At 47.6% G+C, this 7,422-nt stretch overlaps 1 protein-coding gene across 2 annotated transcripts in view; it reads left to right on the top strand.

Annotated features, from left to right (window-relative positions):
* Positions 1-513: 513 nt before the first annotated feature.
* Positions 514-7,422, top strand: part of ZBED1 (zinc finger BED-type containing 1) — a 127,286-nt gene continuing 120,377 nt past the window's right edge. The window contains exon 1 of one of the 2 annotated variants that reach the window (XR_014563101.1): positions 514-1,783. The gene's annotated coding sequence lies outside the window, so the exon portion shown is untranslated. The remainder of the gene's footprint in view (positions 1,784-7,422) is intronic. The other variant, XM_083734310.1, reaches the window with a different exon arrangement.

The following is a 7,422-nucleotide window of genomic DNA, read 5'->3' as shown; positions in this document are numbered from 1 at the left end:
CAATGAGGCCAAACTTAGGTGCACAAAATGTTTAGGGGTATGCGTCCCCCCAGGAAAAAAGCACTGCTAGGGAGCCATTCTCTGCCGCAGTCAACATGTGGCGACTGTCTGTGCGCGCGCGCGCGCCTAAACTCCACTTGCACGCACGCTCCGCATAAGTGGCAGCCTGACTGTCTCTCCTCGGCGGTCGGAGGTGGTGCCCTTTTTGCCTGCCACTCTCACCTGAGCGTGAACCCCCGTTCTGCCCCCATAGAGGAGAGGACAGGACTCTCCACATCTAGTTTGGGAGACCTCCGGCTTCTCAGGGGAGTCGTCAGTTAAGCAGAAGGTGGGGGGCATGTCCTTTACAACCCCCCCTTCCGTCACATCCTCAGCATTTCATACTCCCTTGTAATTACAGTCACAGCACACACACACAGAGTCAATGACAGCCGAGGTTTCCCCGGCTACACTGGCGGTATGAGGGAGAGGAAGGACTAGACGAGGCGCGAGGGGCGGGCGGGCGAGTGGGAAGGAGGCGGGAAAAAGAGCGAAGGCGCGCTGCTGGGCGGAATACTAATCAGGCGGGTCTCGCGTCTGCGGCGAGCCGGCTGCCTCCGCTGCAGAAGCGCGCACAGACGCACTCGGACAAGCGCAGGCGGGGAGCACCGCGGCGGGGCGGCCAGAAGGAACTTCCAGGCGCGCGCCCACCGCCGCTCGCGCCTCCCAGCCGCCCGCTTTCTGGCGCTGCCCTTTCATGGCTTTCCTCACGGAGCTTCCCAGGAGGAGCCTGGCTTTCCCCACCTGTCCCCAGCACCACCTGCGGGCTGTCGCCTCGCCGCCGCCCAACTTTGAAGGCGCTCGCTCGGCAGCAACAGCAGCCCGCCTCTGACTGAAAGGGAAGGCGACGCGCGCCGGGCGGGCAGAGCATCCTTCTTCTTTCAGCCCGCCAAAACCCACCGAGGAGCCCTCCCGGCGGCGCGCGCGGGGCGCCCATGGCCGCGCCGTTGGGCGGGCTAACTTCTCGCCGCCTGCCCCCTCAGCTCCCCAGCCCCTTCGCTGCGGCCGCGGCTGCCGGAGCGGGCGGGCGCCGGCTGGTGAGAGCTCGGCGGGGTCAGTCCGTCAGCCAGTCCGCCTGCCTCTTCCCCGGGCGCCCTGACGAGGAGGCGGGAGGGAAGCCCGCTCGCCCGGCGCCTCAGCCTCGCGCCCTCGCCTCCTCAGCTTGGCACGAACCAATGCGGAGGCAGCCCAGGTTTTAGCGGGGCTCTTTCAGGCGACGGGGGGACTTCGGTGTGGAGGCTGCCGCCGCCGCCGCCGCCGCCGCCTCCTCCAGTGCGGGAGAGGAGAGCCTGTCTGCTCCGTCCTCGGCGGGCTTGTGCCTCCTCACTTCTCCGACGCGGGCTGCCGACTGGCGAGCGAGCTCCTCGGGCGGCTCTGGCGCGGGGGTCATGCAGTCCCTCATCTCCCCGGTGACCAAGGCGATTCTGGTGGCTTTGTTCATCTTCGCCATCCTGCTCATCCTCTATGTGATCCTGTGGTACATCTGCCGCGATGTGGATTGCGACCATGGCATCTGAGCGTCGGCGGCGAGGCTGCTGGGCGAGGAAGGCGGAATAGAGGGGCGCCTTCGGGTCGCCGCACACGGACCGGGGAGGACGGCCAGAGAGGAGGGAAGACGCGAGGCGGGGAAAGGGGAGGAAAAAAAGGGCCAGGAATCGGACCCGAACCTCCCGGAGCCCCTCGAGGAAAACTGCCATCCAAGCTAGCCCGGGATTGACCTTCAGACAGAGATCAGGACGACCCGGTGAGTTTCCCCACGCATCTTGTTTACAAATGGGGGCGAGAAAAGTTCTGAAACAATCGTTTGCAGCAGCAGCAAAGGTGGGTTGTTGGTTTTTTTTTAATGGGGAGGGGGGACACCCAACCTTAACCATGAGAATAGCTGTCTGTCTGATCCTCCAGAAAGCACTGCAGTACCAGGCTGTTTGGGCTGCTGCTTCTCCATACAGTCATCATCACCCTAAGTGTCTGTGTGTAAGGATGGGGGGGGGGGGAGGCACGGATCCCTGGTCAGCTCTTCCTCTACTCGTGTGGTCTTGCGGATTTAAATCTGGAGAAAATGCGAAGTAGCCTCTTCGTGTCTGCGCTGGCCCCTCTGCATCATCTTACCTGTAATTCAACAAATGGGGAGTTTGAGAGAAGGGGTGTGTGTGCTAAAGAGACATAGAAGTAGATGTCTGAGCAAGAGAGGAAGTGTTAGTTGCTGCTGTCTTCTTTTTTAAAAAAGTAGGGTTTTAAAATGCACACAGGATCTATTTGTGATTGGGAAGGTGCGAGGCTGCGATCAAGGACTGTTAGCTTGTCTTTGCAGCCCCTAAATTGGTATGCAGGAGGTAGCTGCACTGCTAAACAGACCATAAAGGTAAGCTCGTGTGACAGAAGGAACGAACGCTTTGTGAATTCAAAAGGTGGAAAATCAAGAAAGTAATTGAAAATTAGACCTCGTGTGTGCAAGATTCCAAGGGCAGAAAATATGGTTCATGGCATAAACACTTGGGAATGATTTTGCATATTATACATTTCACCTTGCATAGATTTGCATTTTGAAATACCCATTGAAGGTTTGGGGGGGTTGGGGGTATTTACTAATTAATGGCAAAAGCATTTGAAATAGTCTTGGGGCTGGGACAATAGGAATATATATGCATCCTTTTTAGATAATAGCTCTGCATTTAAAACAACTTCCCCACCCCCTAGCTTTTCTCATAGTGGATGAAATCCCATTCCATTAAAATAAATCAGTAGTAAATTTTGCCATTGGATTAAGTGGGAGGTGGATTGCACTCAATGTGTTCAATTGCAAAGCCAGTAAATGTGTGTGTTGCTATATTATAAATATCAGGAGTGCTATGGGAAGTGCAGTCTGCTCTCTTCTTATATTGCCTGCACAGTGAAGACAGAATGTGGACAGCCTCATAGGAGATTAAAATGATGATGATGACAATGTATCATATTGACCTCACTTACCCTCGCCTTCTGTAAAATAGTGGCAGGGGAGAATGTAAGACACACTGACTAGATGGAGGTGATCGAACTGAGGTGTCTTTCTGAAATGGAGAGGGGGAGGCAATAAACGTTCAGGCTGTACTGTAGACAGTAGAAGGTCTAGGAATGAGAGCAGAGACTACATGATGTATTCACCCATAATTGGTATATATGCTGTGTGAGACAGATACACTACCTCTGTCTCACAGGCATATGCACCAATTAAGAGGGACACTATGGGGAAGGGAGACAAGAAGGAAGTGCAACTCTGTGATTTGAGATGATGTTGCATTGCCTCAAGGTGACTTCCTACCCATGGAGCCTTGTTGATATAGTCTGGAGAGAGAGCGAGAGAGATGCCCTTCTATAGTGATATCCAGTGAATTTTGCTCCTGCTTGCATTGCACCTCAAAGATCTTCTGACCTGGCTAGTTGATCAGTCTTGATGTTATTGTTAATGCACTCTACAAACTAATGTGATTACAGCAGCAATGTCATCCATGTTTACATGCCTGGCAACTATATTGCTGAATCCATTTGTTTATCATCTTCTCCTCTCTTCAGCTGAAATGCCTGCTGCTCAGGACTCTGTGAGCAAGTAAAAGGTCACAAGCAGATGTCTAAAACAACTAGACCATTTTTGCTGAAAACTATTCCCTACAATGGTAGGCTCCTTGTGCCTGAACACTATCTAAAATACCACATGATTTTCAGTAAATCTTCAACAAACAACTCTCTCTCTCTCTGGCTTCTGAAATGTGATGCACATTTCTTAATAAATAAATAGAATAAATGGACATGCAATTTATAGGGTTTTTCTCCTGTGCACGCTCACTTCAAAAGGAATGGGAGCTACTGAAGAGCATGTTGGTGTTTTTGCATTGCTCTTGTTCATTTCAATTAGGGATATGCATACAGATTTCTTGATGTATTGTGCCTTTGGTGTTGAACCCCATCGCAGGAAGGATAGTAGGGCTAATGTATGTAGAAGAAAATATTTTTCATATATCAAGCTGTTTCACAAAGTGTAAGTTTTATTAATATATTTCATTTATTCTTGTGGATGAGCGGGTGTGTAAATTCATATATATGACACACGATTAAGCAGCATCACATTTGTACAGATTGTGAAACTGCAGGTTTCTATATGCAGTATGCATACCTCTTATTACTTCAGTACATGGTGAAGTCTCTTCATATGTTACGCAACAGAATAAATATTTGTAACTCGCACTAACTGTACCTCAGCCCTCCAGAAATTTATAGCGTGACTCTATAATGAAATATAGGATTTTACTAATTAAAATTGCTGTGCATCACTTAACACGTAACTCCTAAGCAATTACTTGGAAGCAAATTCCAATTAAAATAAATGGAATTTACTGTCCAGGTAAATGCATTTAGGACCATGGTGCTATGATTTTACAAACCCAGTTCTGTGTAATGCTTCCTTCAAAGTAAATCCACGGAACTCAGCGGGACTTACTCCTGAGTGGACCTACATTGGATCAGGCCATTACTATGAATACACAGCAACTCCAGTTTGCAAATGAATATATCACCTTATATAACTTTAGTATGTAGTAGGGGGGAAAAACTCAAATGAAGTTCTGCTTTTCCTCCCTGATACGGAAATGTTTTGAGAATGTATATTTATGTCATTTTAAAGCAGCCTTTGCCAATGTGTCCTGTGATGGCTGGGGCTGCTAGGAGTTACACTCCAACAGCAGCTGGAGGGCATCAGGCTGGTGAAGCCTGCTTTAAAGTCTAAATATATAGTTGTTGCTGTCCCTGGGAACAAGCAACACTTGAGCATCAGTCTCTCTACTTTTCTCTATCATTATTGGGAAGGTGAGTTGGAATCTGGCACCAGCACTTTTTCTATTCACCCCTGACTGAACCATTAAAGAGCATGTTGTTTGAGAGAAGCATACTATTCAGGGTAGATACATTCTCATTTGCGTGCATCTTTTTTTTTTGTAAAATACCAGATGGTGTGTGAACCACTCATGTAATGTGCACCTTATACCGGTTCCTACTTTTTGCCTGTCTTTCCTAGTATTGTATAACAGGTAGTAGCACTCCATAGTCTTAGGCAGAGAGGTCTTTCTCATCACCTGTTAACCTGGTCCATTCTACTGGAGATGCCAGAGATTGCACCTGGAACGTCCTGCATGCAATGTTCTTTCCCCTGATAGGTGGGATATTATATCTTAATTGACCAGTCCTTGACATTCCACAAACAACATGAGTGATCTGCTGACATTTCTAGTTTCTGATTTCTCCCAAAGATATAGGGATAAAGTGTTGCACTTATAAGAAAAGAAAGCAGGGTTCAGGTACAACTTGAGCTAAGAAAGCCATGGCTCAGCTACGAAGTTTCTGAGATAACTTTGCCAGCCTTCATCTCTCAGGGGTCACCCATACTACTGTTTAATGAGGATAGTAAGTTTCCTGTACCTGCATTAATTCTCCATTGACCACATGACATCCACCTCCAAATCCCTGCCTTTCTACACTTTCTATTACCTCAATCCAGATGTTCTCATACCAGAGATACTCCAAAAAAATGAGAGAGCATGAGAAAATATGGACTGAGGGAGGGAGAAGAGTGTAAAGGCAATGGTTCTGAGAATATGGATAATAGATAATTAATGGAGGTACAGGAAGTTTACTATCCACTTTAAACTACAATATGGATTTGCCCTCAGTCTAACCCTAATTTACAGGGTTGTAGTGACAGTAGGAGTGGGGAGCAGGAGATGCACTTAGCTCATTGGAGGAAAAGTGAGATACAAACATAATTAATTCAAGTAATTGCTAATGATGCTCTCTCTTGTCCCTATATTCTAACAACCATTACTTATAATGGAGACTTTCTTAAGGGCTAACTCCTTTCCTAACAGCTACAGGTAGCCGAGACATGAAACGTGTGTTGGTTTTCCCCATCCTGATTCAGTAAACAGAGGGAGGGAAAAGCTGTATCTGTTGATTTCCCCTCCCCTTTGTCCTGAACCTGTAAAAGGCGCAGAAAGTTCAAAACAAAACAAAACCCTGGTAATTCTACAATCCTGTGGTCTGTGCATTGTGGCATGAGCTGGAAATGGAGAGAGAAATTCATTAGATAAGTGCAAAGCAATGTTAGGATTGGGAAATGCTAAAGTAAGCTTTAAAGGCAACTTTCCTAGATTTATGAATATGCAGTGCTAATAATCAGCCTGGCCTCACATGGATGGAAGAGACTTTAGAGCTCATCTAGGCTAGCTCAGTGAAGGTCCTGCCACGCCACTGGTGGCTAGGGTCTATTAAAACCAGCAGCCAGAGCCAATGATATCCAGAGCTACCCTGTGACTGGTTGTAAGCAAAATAGCAGAGAAGACTGAGATTGGTGGTTCAGTGCTCCCTTTGCCCTAATGAGCCAGCCTCCACTGCTTACAGCAACCCTGTCAGATCGTTGTCAAGCCTCTGCTTAAACACCCCAAGGAAGGAGCTGCCACCATCTCCCGCAACAGCCTCCCCCACTATTGAACAGCCTTTACCCTGATGTTTAGTTCAAATCTGCTTCCCTGCCATTTCCACCCATTTAAGGTTCGTTCCCTGTTCTCTGTTCACCTTTTGCATGTCAGCCTGTCAGATATCTGAAGGAAGCTATCATATATTCATCTTCTCTGAAACTCTGCTGTGAGAATGATTAAAGCTTAGGCTCTGAAAATATTAAGCATTTTAGCAGGCATTTCTCATGGATATATAGTGCTGCTGCTTCTGATATACCAAAGCTATGGCACATATTACTTATACATCCACCCACACCTCCACTTTGCACTAACACTAATAACCAAGTAATCAATACTCACAAACAGGAGTGTTTCATACCGGAAATGTGCCTTGCCTTTACCACTTGTACTTAAAATAGCTAAGTACTCTAGAACTCAATTTTATCCTTCAGTTATGCTGGCAGAGGGATTATCTGTAGGATAGGGAAGAAGACCACCACCACCAACAACAGGAGAACATGAAACATACTGCTGCATATCTTGTATGCCAGCACAACTCTGCTGGCCTAGCAGCCAAAATGGGGCAGGGACACGGACCATGGAGCTAATGTAAGGAAAATTCCTCCCATTCAACTCAGTGAAGAGCAAAACAAAACAAAACTTCCTGTTCCCCTACCAATCGCCTTCCTCATTCACATCATTATGAGAGCATGTAAGATACGGTGCAAATTAGCACTCAGTTACAGCATACAGAGAGATCATAAATAAGATAACTGGGTACTAGCATGGACCTATATCCTTCAGGCCTCACTCAGATCATGGGGAAATGCTGGTGATGGGAAACATAAAGAAGGTGCACTTTGAACAAACAGGGAGTGTTTCATTAAACTGCCTGTCTCCAGAA

Source organism: Podarcis gaigeae (genome assembly GCF_964106915.1).
Source record: "Podarcis gaigeae genome assembly, chromosome: 4".
Lineage (NCBI taxonomy): Eukaryota > Metazoa > Chordata > Lepidosauria > Squamata > Lacertidae > Podarcis > Podarcis gaigeae.
The sequence above is the reverse complement of the archived record's forward strand: the minus strand, read 5'-3'. Positions and strand labels throughout refer to the sequence as shown.